Below are 14,089 nucleotides of genomic sequence, written 5' to 3' on the forward strand. Positions count from 1 at the left end.
CACAGTTTGGAGGATATCATCATAAGTTCTGATAGTATTCGGGTAAGTGTTTATAGTTTTGAATGCTCACCTCAATCTAAACTCTAATTCCTTTGAGGTCTGTCCACCACTATTTACTACTATTACTTGGTTTATAAACAGAATTCGGAAATAGAGGCCTTTCATTTTGGTGTCCTGTCTAATGATTTGTGAGCTTGCTCGAAAAAGCAGTTAGTGCTCTAGAGAAATGTTTTGGAAATACTGATATTGCAAACTCATCATACATGTTTTCATATTGCTTTAAATATAATTACTGTTACTACTTTTTCTTTCTATTGATATGGGTACCTGTTTGAACCTAACTCTATCTGTCTGGATCTCACTGAACTAGTCATAACAGATTTTCAGCTTCTTTACATTTCTGATTTAATTAAACTGTGAACACTGGGACCTTTGAGGACTGCATCATATGAACAAAAACAATTCTCAGTTTATTTTGTATGGTCTATGTAATAGATGTTTTCGGTGTAACATTTTTATTTTAATTCAGTTTTGGGGGATTTATTTTTTGCTCTGGTTGAGCAGCAAGCACACCTGGTCAATTAACGATATATTTGGTCTGCTATTTTTCAAATTGGATTCAGATTTTTGGCTTGGCTAGGTAGCCTGGACTCTGGAGCAATCAGTTTTCTCATAACTTTTTTCATCGTTTTATGAAAAAGCAAAAATATTTCTCACCTGCAAAATATTTTTATTTGCAGCTTTTCTTGAAGACCACCCTCATCCCAATCTTTCAGACCACCTCAATCTAATTAGAGCTCTAAAAAGCCTGCACTTGATTGCTCTAGCTTATTAATATTTACATTATAAATACTTTTAAAGGGAGCCTGGCATCAGTCTATCTTATCAGCTTCTCACTTCAACTCCCTTGGGATTGTATAATGATACTTACATAACTGACCTATAGGGTGTAATATATCTACTCATGTTCCCTACAGATATCCATGCCATATAACCCTCAGTATTCCCTAAAATTTGTAGAATTGCCATAACCTTAGTACTGTAGAACTGTTGATTAAGTGTAGGGATCAGCAAACCAACTTGTCTAACAGAAAAATCCCTCTGTCCAAACTGACATCAATATGAACCAACATTTTTAAGACTCAAAGTTTGGATTACATTTTTTCTTGTTAATGTTCATGCTTCTTAGAATGTCCTGGTTCCTCCAGGACCAGGAATGTATTACTGAAAAAACATGAAAATGTCTGTTATTGGGTATAACAGGTTCTACCAGAAATCTCCTGAGCAAGTCATGTCATATTTGATTTCCAGGTTGGTTTTTGCAAACCCAATAGATTTGAAGAGTCTGAATAAACATAAAAACTTATGAGTGATTATCCAAACTGAATCCCACAAATGACTCTTTTTTGAAATTCAAATATAATTAATTCTGTCTAGTTTTGAGTTATGAATAATAAATAAGAATAATATTAGCCCTGGAAGGGCTGTCTATGGAGTTTAAATTTTAAACTCTATTACACTGCACCACAGGAGAAGAGCACCAAAGGTGAGTCCTCCAGTTCTTTCAGGTCTCATAAAAGCATCCAACTAGACAGGGCTGGTGCTTTTAGTATTTAACCTATGAGATAGCTCTATGGCACTGGAATAATAAATAAGAATAATATTAGCCATTATGTAGGGCTGGAAGGGCAGGTTAAAGGTAATATTTGTCAGGTATTTTGAACAAATAAATAATAAAATAAAAAATTTAGTAGTCTATGTATCCCCCCAGTGCCATCACTTATATTCCATTTATTCTTCAGATTTTATGAAGACTTAAAACAGGCTTATTTTTTCTTGTGATGGGGTGTACCTGGCCCTTCACGGCTCTCTGCTGGAGGCCTCATGGCCCTATTACACTGCACCACAGGAGAAGAGCACCAAAGGTGAGTCCTCCAGTTCTTTCTAGAGAGGTCTCATAAAAGCATCCAACTAGAGTCCAGCAGGTTCATTTAAAAGGAGCTGAAGGGGTTTAGCAGGTCAGTTCCTGGCTGCACCTGAGGTGTTTCTCACAGTATTCTTATCAGCAAGTTAAAATGGGGAGAAAAGGTGCTTTGATCTGGCCACAGGAGTCTAACAGATAACCAGAAGTTGAGCTCTGGCTGCATTTTGCTTTCTGCAAGAAGAGGACAGACCTAAGGCAATGAGTTAAAACAAAGTGACCTGGTAGGAAGAAGTTGAGGGAAAATAGTACCAGCTAATTGAAGGAGTTAAATGGAGCGGTGTGTGACTGTTGTTCATAGGGTCTCTGGTTTGGGCCCCAGAGTAGTAGTCAGGTCTGGCTTCCCCTGCTGGCCACTGGGGAAGTGGCCTCCGCCCTGAGAAGGGGATAAGGCTTGTCTAGGAGCCCAAGCAAAGGGCTGGAATTTAGAGGGCTCAGGGATGGGGCTGAAGACTCTGGTGAGGGCAGACAGACTATCTGAAGAACACTTGATTTTACCCCACAACCTCTCTGAAGGAGATTGAACTTGTGATAACCAAGCTGGCAAGCTGGGGCATTGAGAACTGGTGAAGATGAAATCTCCAGGGAGAAAGCTTTGGGGGCAGTGCTCTATAATAGAGCAGGGAAGGACTTAAAGTTAGCCCAGAAGGGTCTGAAAATTGAGCCCAGAGACAGGGCTACAGAAACTAACAAGTGATAGCTCTTGGTGGACCTTTGTTACCCTGGAAAGGGTTCATTCATGCCTATTGACTGTTAGATGGGGTGGGTTCTGAGTTGTTATAGAGAATTCTTTCTTGGGTGTCTGGCTGCTGAGTCTTGCCCACATACTCAGGGTTTAACTGATCGCCATATTTGTGGTCAGGAAGGAATTTTTCCTCAGGGCAGATTGGCAAAGGCACTAGGTTTTTTTGCCTTCGTCTGTAGCATGGGGCACAGCTCACTTGCTGGTGGATTCTCTGTACCTTAAAGTCTTTAAACCATGATTTGAAGACTTTAATAACTCAGTCACAGGTTAGAGGTTTATTACAGGAGTGGGTGGGTGAGGTTCTGTGGCTGGCATTGTGCAGGAGGTCAGACTAGATGATTATATTGGTCCCTTCTGACCTTAGAGTCTATGACTGTGGCCAGAGGACTGAGTTACTGAAGACCTGTCTAGTGAGATTGGCAGCTGACGGTGCTGGGAGGAGAGAGCAAAAGTGCAGGATAGACTGAGGGGCTCATGAGAGATTGGTGTCCTCTGTCACAGTTCTTTAGAGAGTTAATTTACTCTTCTGTTTTTCCTTTTAAATGAAAATCATTGACCAGATTGCATATAGCACCACACGTTTGGATTTCATTCCTTCCACCCCAGTACTAAAGCTGTACATGGGAGCTCAATGCAACTACCAGGTTCCTTCAAAGATAACCATGTATTAAGCTCCTAAGAGAGGAGACATCAAGTTTTGTGATAAGTGGAAAAGTTAGAAAAACTAGCTTGGTTGGGATATATGGAAGAAGACCGAGCATCTCCTCAAAGTTAATTGTTCATTTGTTTGCTCTTCATTTGTTACTATTTCCCTACTACAGGATCCTCAAATATTTTTTCTTTCAGATTACTGGTATCATCTACAACCTTAACATGAGGTTTTTTTAAAATTAATAGCATTTTTTAGCAATTTTGTTATTGAGGTTTCCTCACCCAAGCTACATTAATTTGCTAGTTGTTATTTTAATTCAAGGGGGGTTTGTTTTTCTGCAAGCAATGCTTGCAACTCGCTATTTTTCTAGTTCAAATTGCTCCACTCATCGTCCCAAAGGTCTTGTATTTTTTATAATTTGATTTATACAGTAACCTTGAAACAAGGAGAGACATTAATAGACCATTCTGTTTTAATGAATGGCTTGTCAGATATCGGTGTGACTACTTCACTCGCTAGAAATTCTCTACCTCCAAGCCTCGATTATAAGGGCACAGCTTCAGGTTCTCAGTCATGTCTGTCTCTTGCTTCATTTAATATTCGACTGCTGGCAGGGATAGCTCTGGTTTAGAAGGATAATTTGATTAGTAATGACTTTGATATTTCTTTACCTCACTTCAACTAGTTTTTCATGTTCTGCATACAAGCGTGTAGGGGTGGGTCTAATCTGCTGTGAGAGTCAAATTAACTCTTCCCTTGGATTTGAAAGGCTGAAGTTGGTGAGGAATTGTATACATGCTTCCAAGGGTAGCCCTTGCCCCAGGTGTTTCAAAGGTCCTTTATCTAATGAATCTCCCTTTGAGTGTTTTCTCTTTGCTTTTTTTTTCCTCAATCTTTTATGACTGTTTCATTTCCCTGGTGATTTGGATCCTGTAAGGATGTAGAGATTGTCTGGCACCTGCACAGGCATACGAGACAGGGCTCAAGGAGCTTCCTATCTTTGTGCTTCACATGCAGCAATGGGCCACTTTTATGCCTCAAAGACTGTTCCTGAGCAACATCTCCACCCACCCCAAAAGGTCCAGGACCCTATGATCTAACTCAGCCAGCCTTCCATGAAAAGAAGCCTCTTAAAGGGTGTGCCGGTGAATACCCTCCTTCTGTATAGCAAAAAGCTCTGGAAGGTATGGTGCTTTCCTAAATGGTCACGCCTCCCAGAGGGACAACAAAGGACAGTCTGGCTCCACACCACCTCCAAACACAAAGGCTGAGCTTTTCAGAAGTGTTCCATATAGAAGCTTGCTTCCACTGAAGTCAGTAGTAAAACTTACATTGGCTTCAACATTATGCCACCACTGAGCACTTCAGAAAATAGCATCCCTCATGTTAATTGTGGGGATTCTTGTTTTCACTTTAGTGCTGTTTCTGGAAGTCACACTGGAAGATTTGAGTTGCTTTGGGGTTATCCCCTTCAGCAGTTTTTCCTCCCACCTACAGTTACTAACTCCTATGGACTTACTCTTAATCTTGTGGTTGCTCAGCGCTCCTTTTTGACAACTGTCTTCTGGTTCATTTGTTTTTTCATGACGTATCTTTTGGGTATCTGAATTTTGCCCACTGATGTAGTGCTCTTTCCAGGGTTATGTGTCTGCTGATTCCGTTTTGAAACTAAATTGAAGAAAGGGAACTGATTGTTGAATGTAGTCATTAGCTTTTTGTTCTGTTAACATTCATGTCTTTTTCAAAATGCTCTGATAGAATGAACAACACCGCCTATAAATTAATAAATAATAGGCATACATTGGAGTCCAGTTCTGCCCCAATATGATACTGGAGCTCTCATTACAACAAATAGGAATTGTAACACCTTTGTGTCCGAGGACAAAACTGAGCTGAAGAAGTTTAAATTGATCCCAAAAACTCAACCACTGAGTTGATCAAGCAGGATTTCATAAATTGTATTTAGAATTGGGTCTCTGTCATGTGGATCTAACATAATCAGGTAATGTTATTTCTGACTGTATTTCTATTCTAACAGATTTTATGTGTGTGTCTAGATCTAGTTGTCCTAATTTTGCTTTGGTTTTTTTAAATTTATTTATTTTTTGGGGGGTAACAAATCTGTAACTGAGGCCAATTGTGGGAGGAGCAAGGCAAATGGGTGGAGGGGGAGCAATTACTGGAGCCACAAACTGCCAGGAGCCTCATAACTGTTAGTAAACTCTAAAAAAATGGAAAAGTTCAACAAAATGAGCTCCGTCTAGGAAATAAACATTAATTATTGTACAGACTCCTCTATGAGGAATGCTAGACAAGAAGATTTCCTTTACACTGGTCGTGTGCCCCTGTCATCACTGTCTAGAATGGGAAAGACTCTAGAGATTAAAAATGGACAGTTTATCAGTCACTTTACTCATCCCCCTTTTTAGAATTTAAAAAAATGTTAGGTTATCCCATTATCTCCACTTTATCTTGTTCTCCCACCAGAGTCACTATAGGCCATGTCTGAATTCTGTTTTCCTAAATGAAACTGCTACTGTTCATTGCTGGGAATGGGACAGGAAATAAATAAAAGCAGCTCCATATTGCTACAGAGTAAACAATATTAATTTGTCCTTATTCACAGATTCATCAAGTTGTCATAAAATTCAAGATAGCATTTCTTTCCTTTCCACAAGGTAGAGGATAGGACACTTACAAAAGTAGAAATCAGGGAAAGACATGGATTCAGGATGATTGTAAGGAAGGATAACTCAGGGACACAGGAATAATAAAGAGATAAATACACTAGGTAGAAAAACAAAACAAAAATTACTTAAAGGTTAGGAAAAGGGGAAGTTGGAGATGGGTTATTTTTAATTAAACACCATGGAGCTAATGAAACATGAGCTGACCATCAGCCTGATCACTGTGTTTGTATATTGTATCCACTTCCATCCTTTAGCTCCCTTTTTGAAGTGTAAGTGTAGTAGGAGCACCACCAGATACAATAGGGCCCTGATTTTGTATTGAGGTCTTTGAGAAATACTTCAATATAAACAATAAAAATTAAATAATGCTGTCAATGGGCATTGAGTGATCAGCACTTCTCAGTTCTCTTGCTACTTTGGAAATGGATATTAATTTCAGTTTTCAGCTGAGTATGTTTGATACTTAGCAGGGAATTGAACACATTACCAAAGTAACACAGAAATGAATCATTTGCACTCTTCTGCCATCCAAACACATCTTAGTAAAACATTGTGGGGCAGAGGGGAAGAGACAGTCTCATCTGGAATTCCTGCCTCTTTATTTAGGGCCAAATGCTCCCTTTTGCTTCTGTGAACAGACAGAAACAAATTCAGGACCTATGGGATGAAGTAGGAGAGAGAGTCTTGGCTCTGCAATTCTCCTGATCTTGAAGAAATGGCTCTGCAAATGCTCCTTAGCTATCAGATTCTGTGGGCAGAGGGGGTTTGAGGATTGGTTTAATGGATGGCCATCCCCCTCTGTAGATGTGTTCCTTGCCACACAGTGAAGCCTCTTCTTGAAGATGGTTGTTGAGAAAGCCATACCGCCATGGGGACAGCATGGAGTCATTTCACTCCTACGTGGATAGCCCTAGTCACTTGCAGTCATCCAGGGCCTTACTCTGAATATAGGTTCCACAGAGGGCAGTAAGAGGTGTCTAGAGAAGCAAGTGGCTCAGGAACTATTAGCACTCAAATACTACAGTACTACAGCAGCATATCTCAATTGTGTTTATTTGGAGGGATGCCATGCTTTTTAATCCTCAAGTTCCCTGTGTCTGGAATTCCCTCTGAGTACTTTCCTGGGAACCAAAAAACTTGGTTTGACTCCATCTTGTCATTCAAGTTACTTTATTAGGCATATATCAGCTCTTTGCCCATGTTAGCCAGGGCAAGATGCAGGGAGATCAAGTACAAGGTGATACATGATTCCAATTCATGTCACACACTGCACAGTTTATATACTTCTTTCCTAGTTACTAACATCTAGACTTCTTGCACGTCAGGACAAATTGCTTTGCCGATTGCATAAGGCAAGCTTATCAATTCAGAGTTTTTCTGCCTACTATATTTACTATAAACACACCCACAATAATGAGTTTAGTTAATTTCTGCCTCCTTATTTACTATATACATATTAACATAGTTGTTTCAGCAATTACTTGTTCAGGCTTGTCTTCTCTGGGCCTGCTCATGTCAACCAAGACAGCCCTACAATGTTCCATATAAATTTAATGTCCATTCACTTTTATTGTTGAAAACTACCTATTTCAGAAGTAAAGAATCATGAAATGCAGGCTGCAGAAAGAGTTCTTGTTGTTAAAGGGATGAATCTCACAGCACAAAGCATGCTGCATTAATATTTTCTGTGTCTCCCATTTGAGCCTTACAAAATTGGGGGTTATGGGTGGCAGTATATAACCCTCAGATAAACAGATTGGTGGAAACTGCATGAATTTCCAGTCTACTATGAAGGAATAACCATACTGGCCCTTAGTTAGCTAGAAAAAAATCATGCAGATAACTATGGGTTGTCATGCACAGCATTTCTTCAATTTTAGTTGATTAAGGAGGGCACAATTTTGCTCCCATTTACCCCTAACGTTAATTTTTAAAAAGCAATTTTCTACCCTATAGACATAGTAAACAATGAAATAATGAGCAAGAACCGTAGGTGGTCAAAATAAATCAGAATAGCTTGACAGAGTTTAGGAAAAAACTCCTTAGGCAACTTCACCAAGGGTATTTGATATGTGTGCATACAAAATTAATATTTACCCACACAAATACGATGTATTGCATGGTAAAACAAATACCAGGACTGATGCACAGGCAGCTGATTCATGCAAACAAATATAGGTCAGATGCATTCAAAGCAGTCCACTCACAAGTGTTGGATGCACACAAACTGACTCTTTAATGTTTCAGAAAATCTGAGTGTGTGAATTCTACTACATCTTTCTTTCACCAGTATTGGTGCACAGAATGGAAACCAGTCTCTTCCAGCCATTTCTGTCACTAGAAGCTGCTTCCATTTGTTCTGTGGTGGTGTTCTGCCCTCTCTGCAAGGGTTCTTCTGAAGGCTTCTCTTGGGAGCCCTCATTTCCTCATGTTACAGCTCCATGTAGGAGTCTGAGTGTTGGCATCCGGAGTACGTGACCCAAATATGTCCAACGTTTCCTTCAAATTCTAGTGGAGATGATTGGTAATTTCTCAGCTCTCTTCATTGGTAATCAAGTCCCTCCATCCAATATACAGAATATTTCATAGGCACTTATGGTATGTCTACACTGCAATTAAAAACCCACGGCTGCCTTGTGACTGGGGCTCAGGCTAAGGGGCTGTTTAACTGACGTGTAGACATTCAGGCTGGAGCCTAGGGTCTAGGACCCTGCAAGGTGGGAGTCCCATAGCTGCAGCCCGAGCCTGACCATCCATCTAATTGTTCACCCATACAGTGTACTTTGCATCACTGTATATAGCCTTGATGTCTATGTTAGATGGAATTCCATAAGATTTAAGAAAATTGCATAATGTATGTTTAGCCAGGAGGTGTAGCCTCCCTCGGAGATAGATGGCGAAGGAGAGCCGAACCTCCTCTGTGGGGCGGAGCCCATCGCAGTGACACCTGACCGGGAGCAGGTGGGTGGGGCAGGTAGTATAAGAGCCAGGCCTGCCCACTCAGTCAGGGGAAGGCAGCCGAGGGAGAAAGACGTCTCTCCCTCGGTGCTGGGGCCTGAACCTGTGCCCGACCATTACCCGGAGGAAAAGCTGCCGGAGCTGCCCACTGCCTGGGGTCTGGAGAACCTGGAGGAGCTACCTGAGCTTCCAACCCTCTACAGGCCAGAGGAGGCCTCCGGATCCTGTGACCTGGAGAAGCTGACCTCCGCGGATGATCCCAATGAGTTCCTAGACCCGCCGTCAAGTGACGAGGCCAAGGGCTTCTGGAACGTCCCTTGGGCAGAGAACCCCAAGGGACTGGAGTGCAACGGAAGGGACCAGGTACTATAGGGAAAGGGTGGGAGGAAGTAGCCCAGGGGTATCTGACTACAGTCTGGCTGAGCCTGCGCTTGCACTAAGGCAGTATGTTTCAGCTGGAGCCTTGCTGACTCAGTGACAGGACACCACATCACTGACAGGGCCCTGGGCTGGGATGCAGTGGAGATGGGTGGGCCTGCATCCTCCTTCCCTCTTCCTACCCCGACCTAGGGGTGATTTCCCGCTGAGGGCCAGAGCCTGTTTTCCTCTGTCTGCCGCCCTGCCTGAGGGCTGAGCCTTAGACTATTTCCTTGCTCTGCTAAGGGCTAGAGACTGTATTCCTCACTGCCTGACCCAAGGGTTGGGCCTTGGACTATTGCCTTACCCTGCCGGGGCTGGAGGCTATTTCTCCATTGCTGGCCCACCCTGCGGAGGACCAGGCCTTAGACTAGTTCCTTGCCCGGTGAGGGCTAGAGATGGTTCCCATTGGCAGGCCCGCCCTGCAGAAGGGTCAGGCCTCAGAACTACTTACTCGCCCTAAGAAGGGCTAGAGACTGTACCGTTGCTATGCCTGCCCTGCCTAAGGGCCGGGGCCCAGAGCCACTCACTCACTCTATGAAGGGCTCAAGACCGGTCCCGTTTGCCGGCCCGCCCTGCCTAAGGTTCAGGCCTTGGACAGCATGCATGCCCTACTAAAGGGTCAGAGACTACTTCTCCTTTGTTAGGCCCACCCTCCTCAGGGCTGGGGCCAGAAACTGGGACTTACCATGCTAAGGGCAGGAGACCGCCTCTTTGTTTGGGACTTCCCACAGGGTGCAGGCACCGAGAGGTGTGGCCTCCCTTGGAGATAGATGGTGAGAGAGAGCCACTGGCGCCGCCCACAACAGGGGACACTTTACAGTAAGCCTATGCAAGCTATCAAATGCCTTTTGAAAAATCAGTGAAACTGATAATAAGAGGAGCCTGACATGCTATACCATCCTCTGATGGCCCTTGGTGTGAATATCTGATCTGCACAGGATCTCTTGGGCTTGAATCCAGCCTTTTCTTCCATAAGCTTTACATCCACTGCTTCTGTCATCCTGTGCAGTATCACACTTCAGAAGACTTTCCTTATGACACAAAACAACGTGACTCCTCTCTAGTTGTTATAGTAAATAAGACAATCCTTTCTGAGTATTCTGACAACTATTCCATGTTTCCACTGGTCAGGAAAGGCTTTCCTCTAGACTCGATTTAACAGCTCTGCCAGTTTTGTTAGGGCAGCAGGGTCAACTACTTTTAGTATTTCTGCTGTGATTTGATCATCTCCTACTGCTTTATTTTTCAGCTTCTTGATAGCAGTTTTTTCTTCTGACATCTCTATTGGACCACAGTTGATATCAAGTAGGTGAGGTTTACATATTTCATCAAACTCTGGTGCTGAGGTAGGCTGGGTCTGAGGACTTCTTGGAAATGTTCCTCCCATCTGTTATCCTGTTCTACCTCAATTAAAAGCATTTTTCCATCTTTACTTTTTATTAGCCAATGTCCTGTTTTGATGTTTCCACACAGGGTTTTAGTCATTTGGTAAATGACTGTGTGGTTTCTGATCATAGCAACAGCCTCAATTGCTAAGTCTTTAATGTATCTATGTTTATCTTTCCTTGCATTGCTTTTTTTTACTGCTTTGTCTATTTGTTCTCCTGTTGGCTTTTATTTAATTTGTCTTATGAAAACTCCTGAGTGCTATCAGTGCTTTTTTTTCCTCAACAAGATGCCACATTTCTTGGCTTATCCAATTCTTGTTCTGTCTATGCTGATTGCTGCAGCTTGAAGCAGTGGCTCTGAGCACTGCCCTTTTTCTTCAGGTCCAGTCAGTGTCTCACCTTTCTCTGCCTCTGGCAGTGCCTTAACTCTCTTCCTTAGTTCAGGTTGGAATTTCTTCTGTTTTCAGTTCTGTACCATTGATTTGTTTTGCCACTTTTTGTTTAAAGCTGTTCTTTCTCAGTTTTAATTTCAGTTTGGCAATGAAAAGATAGTGGTCATTACTGACATCTGCTGCTTGAAATGCCCGTGTGTGTTGGACAGATGAACGGTAACTTGAGCTGATGAAGATGTGATCAATCTGACTTTTTCTTTTACCATCTGGTGAATTCCATGTTTCTTTACTATGCCATTATGAGGGAACAGGATGCTTGCAAGAATGAGGTCAGACACCAAACACAATTCAGTGAGTCGTTTGGCAGTTTGGTTAATGATTCCCTACCCATACTTCCCCATTACTCTTTCTATTACTTGGTTATCACATCCTACTTTACCATTAAATTTAACCATCATAAGGAGTAAATCAGGTTTTGGTAATCTGTCAGCCACATTTCAGAGACAATTATAGAACTCATCTTTATCCTCGTCACTATGTTCCTTTAGGAATCTGGTTTGGAATCTAGTGTATATGATGCATTGGTTGACAGGTTCCCAGCTGATGTGGGTGTTTTCCCCGCAGAATCTGTCATAATGAGGGCTAATCCCTCTGTGTGTATATTGTCACTATGACCTGAAGAGATTAGATGTTTCCTCTCTTGCTTGAAGTGCTTCTTATCCACACTTGTCAATCGGTTCTCACTGATGCCCAGGATTTCAAGTCCATAGTTGTCTATCTCCTGCATGATCTGTGACTTCTCTGATGTTTGAAACATTGTTCTCATGTTCTAGTAAACAAATAAGTGTTTTCTTGCTGCCAGCATAACACTTTTTTGTGGTCCTGACTTCTAGAGACTGGCTTTTACTAGAAACCTTCATGCAACATGAAAGGCCAGAAGTATTAGCTGTTGAGCATTTTTACCAGAATGGTAGCTTGGTTACATTTGTATAACCAATGACATTATTATTATGTGACCTATTATAAATAAACTATGTGTTGAACTGATATGATGTGACTACTGGTGCCATCATCTACAATTAGTCTGCATACTGAATGATAATCTTTTCATGTCTGCTAACACATCTGTAGAAATAATCCATTGAGTTACCAGATAAATCTCTAAGGAAAGCTAAAATCCACATTATAATCATAAGGTCAAGGCCTGCTGTTCTCATTCAGACAAACTCCCTTTTATTTCAGTGGACATTTTTCCTATGTAAGAGTGTAGGAGTTAGCCCCATGAGAATTTTGCCTGAGAAAGGACTGTAGGACTAGTCTCAAAATAAGTTAGAGAAATATACCAGAAGTATGAATGAGATGCTGCATGTCATCCTGCTAAATACAAAATGAATGACGTGGACCGGAAAAGAACAACATGAATGGATTTAATCTTTTGAGCATGCCTGTATGTCACTAACACCAATCACTTTTTTTGAGATCTCTTCTAGATTGATGTATTAGTAGTATACTTCTCTTGCTGAAAATGTGGTGTTTATAGCAGTCTTTTATTGGCTTCTGCTTTTTCTGCATTCAACTAAAGACATATAGTCATTGTCACTCGCCCTGGGCACATTACTTTATTCAGTGGGGAATGATTTCACATGTACCATAATACTTTATCAATACCAAAGGAAGCATTGAAAATGAAAACAAGACATTTAACACAGCACAGAACAAAACAAAACTTACAAAGTAGTAGCAGTTTGCACTTGGACTTCCAGGATTTAAGCATTAGCCAGCAACAAGTATATTGGTAACCTACTAATTTCTTAATATTGACAACTATATAAACCTTCAAGCTTGATTATTTACAACCTGGCAGAATCTGATGCGATAAACTTAAAGTGTTAAATGTTTAATGTTTATGAAAACCAAAGTTATCTGAACTTTGTTAAATTCACTTACAATGTCTTGTAGTAAATGACAAACGTTTAAATTAGTAATAGCTGGAGCTACATACAAGCAGCTGCTTATTTTCTGCAACACACAGCTGTAGGATACAAAATATCATTGATGGAGATGAAAACAAGTTATGAGAACAAAGAGTATATTGTAGCCCACATGATGTTTTCAGCTTTGATTTATCAATGGCTGAGAGATGGAAAGCAATTTTATGGGCTTGGGCACAGCCAAAGTGCAATGGCGCATATCAGTGTGGGTGTCTTTCATGTGTCTATTTCATTGACATCTAAAATTCTCAACTTTGGGTTTGGGAGGAAATTAAAAAAAAAAAGAGAAAAGGGTCTAATAAAAGGCACATGTTAACTGTTAATGTTCATTTACCAGATCCTGCTTAAAATCTTGTAGTCTCAAAGCTAATTTCATCCAATTGCCTTTTAATTATAGTGCCTTGCTTTGAGTTCCAAATATAATGACTTTTTAATATAACTTGCACTGTTCTGTATCCAATGTAGAATTTAATCATTAATTTATTCAGTTAGAACCAACGTATTTTGTAATTAAACCACTCACAAAAAAACAAAAACACCCACCCACCACTACATTAAAGTAATACTAAGACTCTAACTTAAGCCTGAAAGGCAAGGAATTTTAGAGTGGAGGCTGAAAAGCTTTAACCTATGATAATGAATTGTAATGCAGAATGTGGATGTAATGTGTCTTCCTATATTTAGACCCCGTCCCTGCTATGACAGGATGAGAGAGCAGATACAGTAATCTTAGGTTGTCTTCCATTGGCACACTAATATCAAACTCCACATTAAGATTAAAAATAAGAGTGTATTTGCTGTGGCAAAAATAGGTGTGATTGCATCATTGAGTGAACAGAAAATATTGGTCTCATTCATATTTTAATGCTAAA

At 41.0% G+C, this 14,089-nt stretch overlaps 1 long non-coding RNA gene across 1 annotated transcript in view; it reads right to left on the minus strand.

Moving 5' to 3' along the window:
* Positions 1-3,861: 3,861 nt before the first annotated feature.
* The window catches only part of LOC137141630 (uncharacterized), a 124,358-nt gene continuing 114,130 nt past the window's right edge, over positions 3,862-14,089 (minus strand). The window contains exons 2-3 of the long non-coding RNA XR_010916684.1: positions 4,898-5,046; positions 3,862-4,000 (exon numbers count right to left, since the gene is read on the minus strand). This is a non-coding gene — a long non-coding RNA (uncharacterized lncRNA). The remainder of the gene's footprint in view (positions 4,001-4,897; positions 5,047-14,089) is intronic.

The sequence above is a fragment of the Emydura macquarii genome, unplaced genomic scaffold (assembly GCF_026122565.2).
Source record: "Emydura macquarii macquarii isolate MOO-44397 ecotype Brisbane River unplaced genomic scaffold, CSIRO-AGI_Emac_v2 contig_3108, whole genome shotgun sequence".
Lineage (NCBI taxonomy): Eukaryota > Metazoa > Chordata > Testudines > Chelidae > Emydura > Emydura macquarii.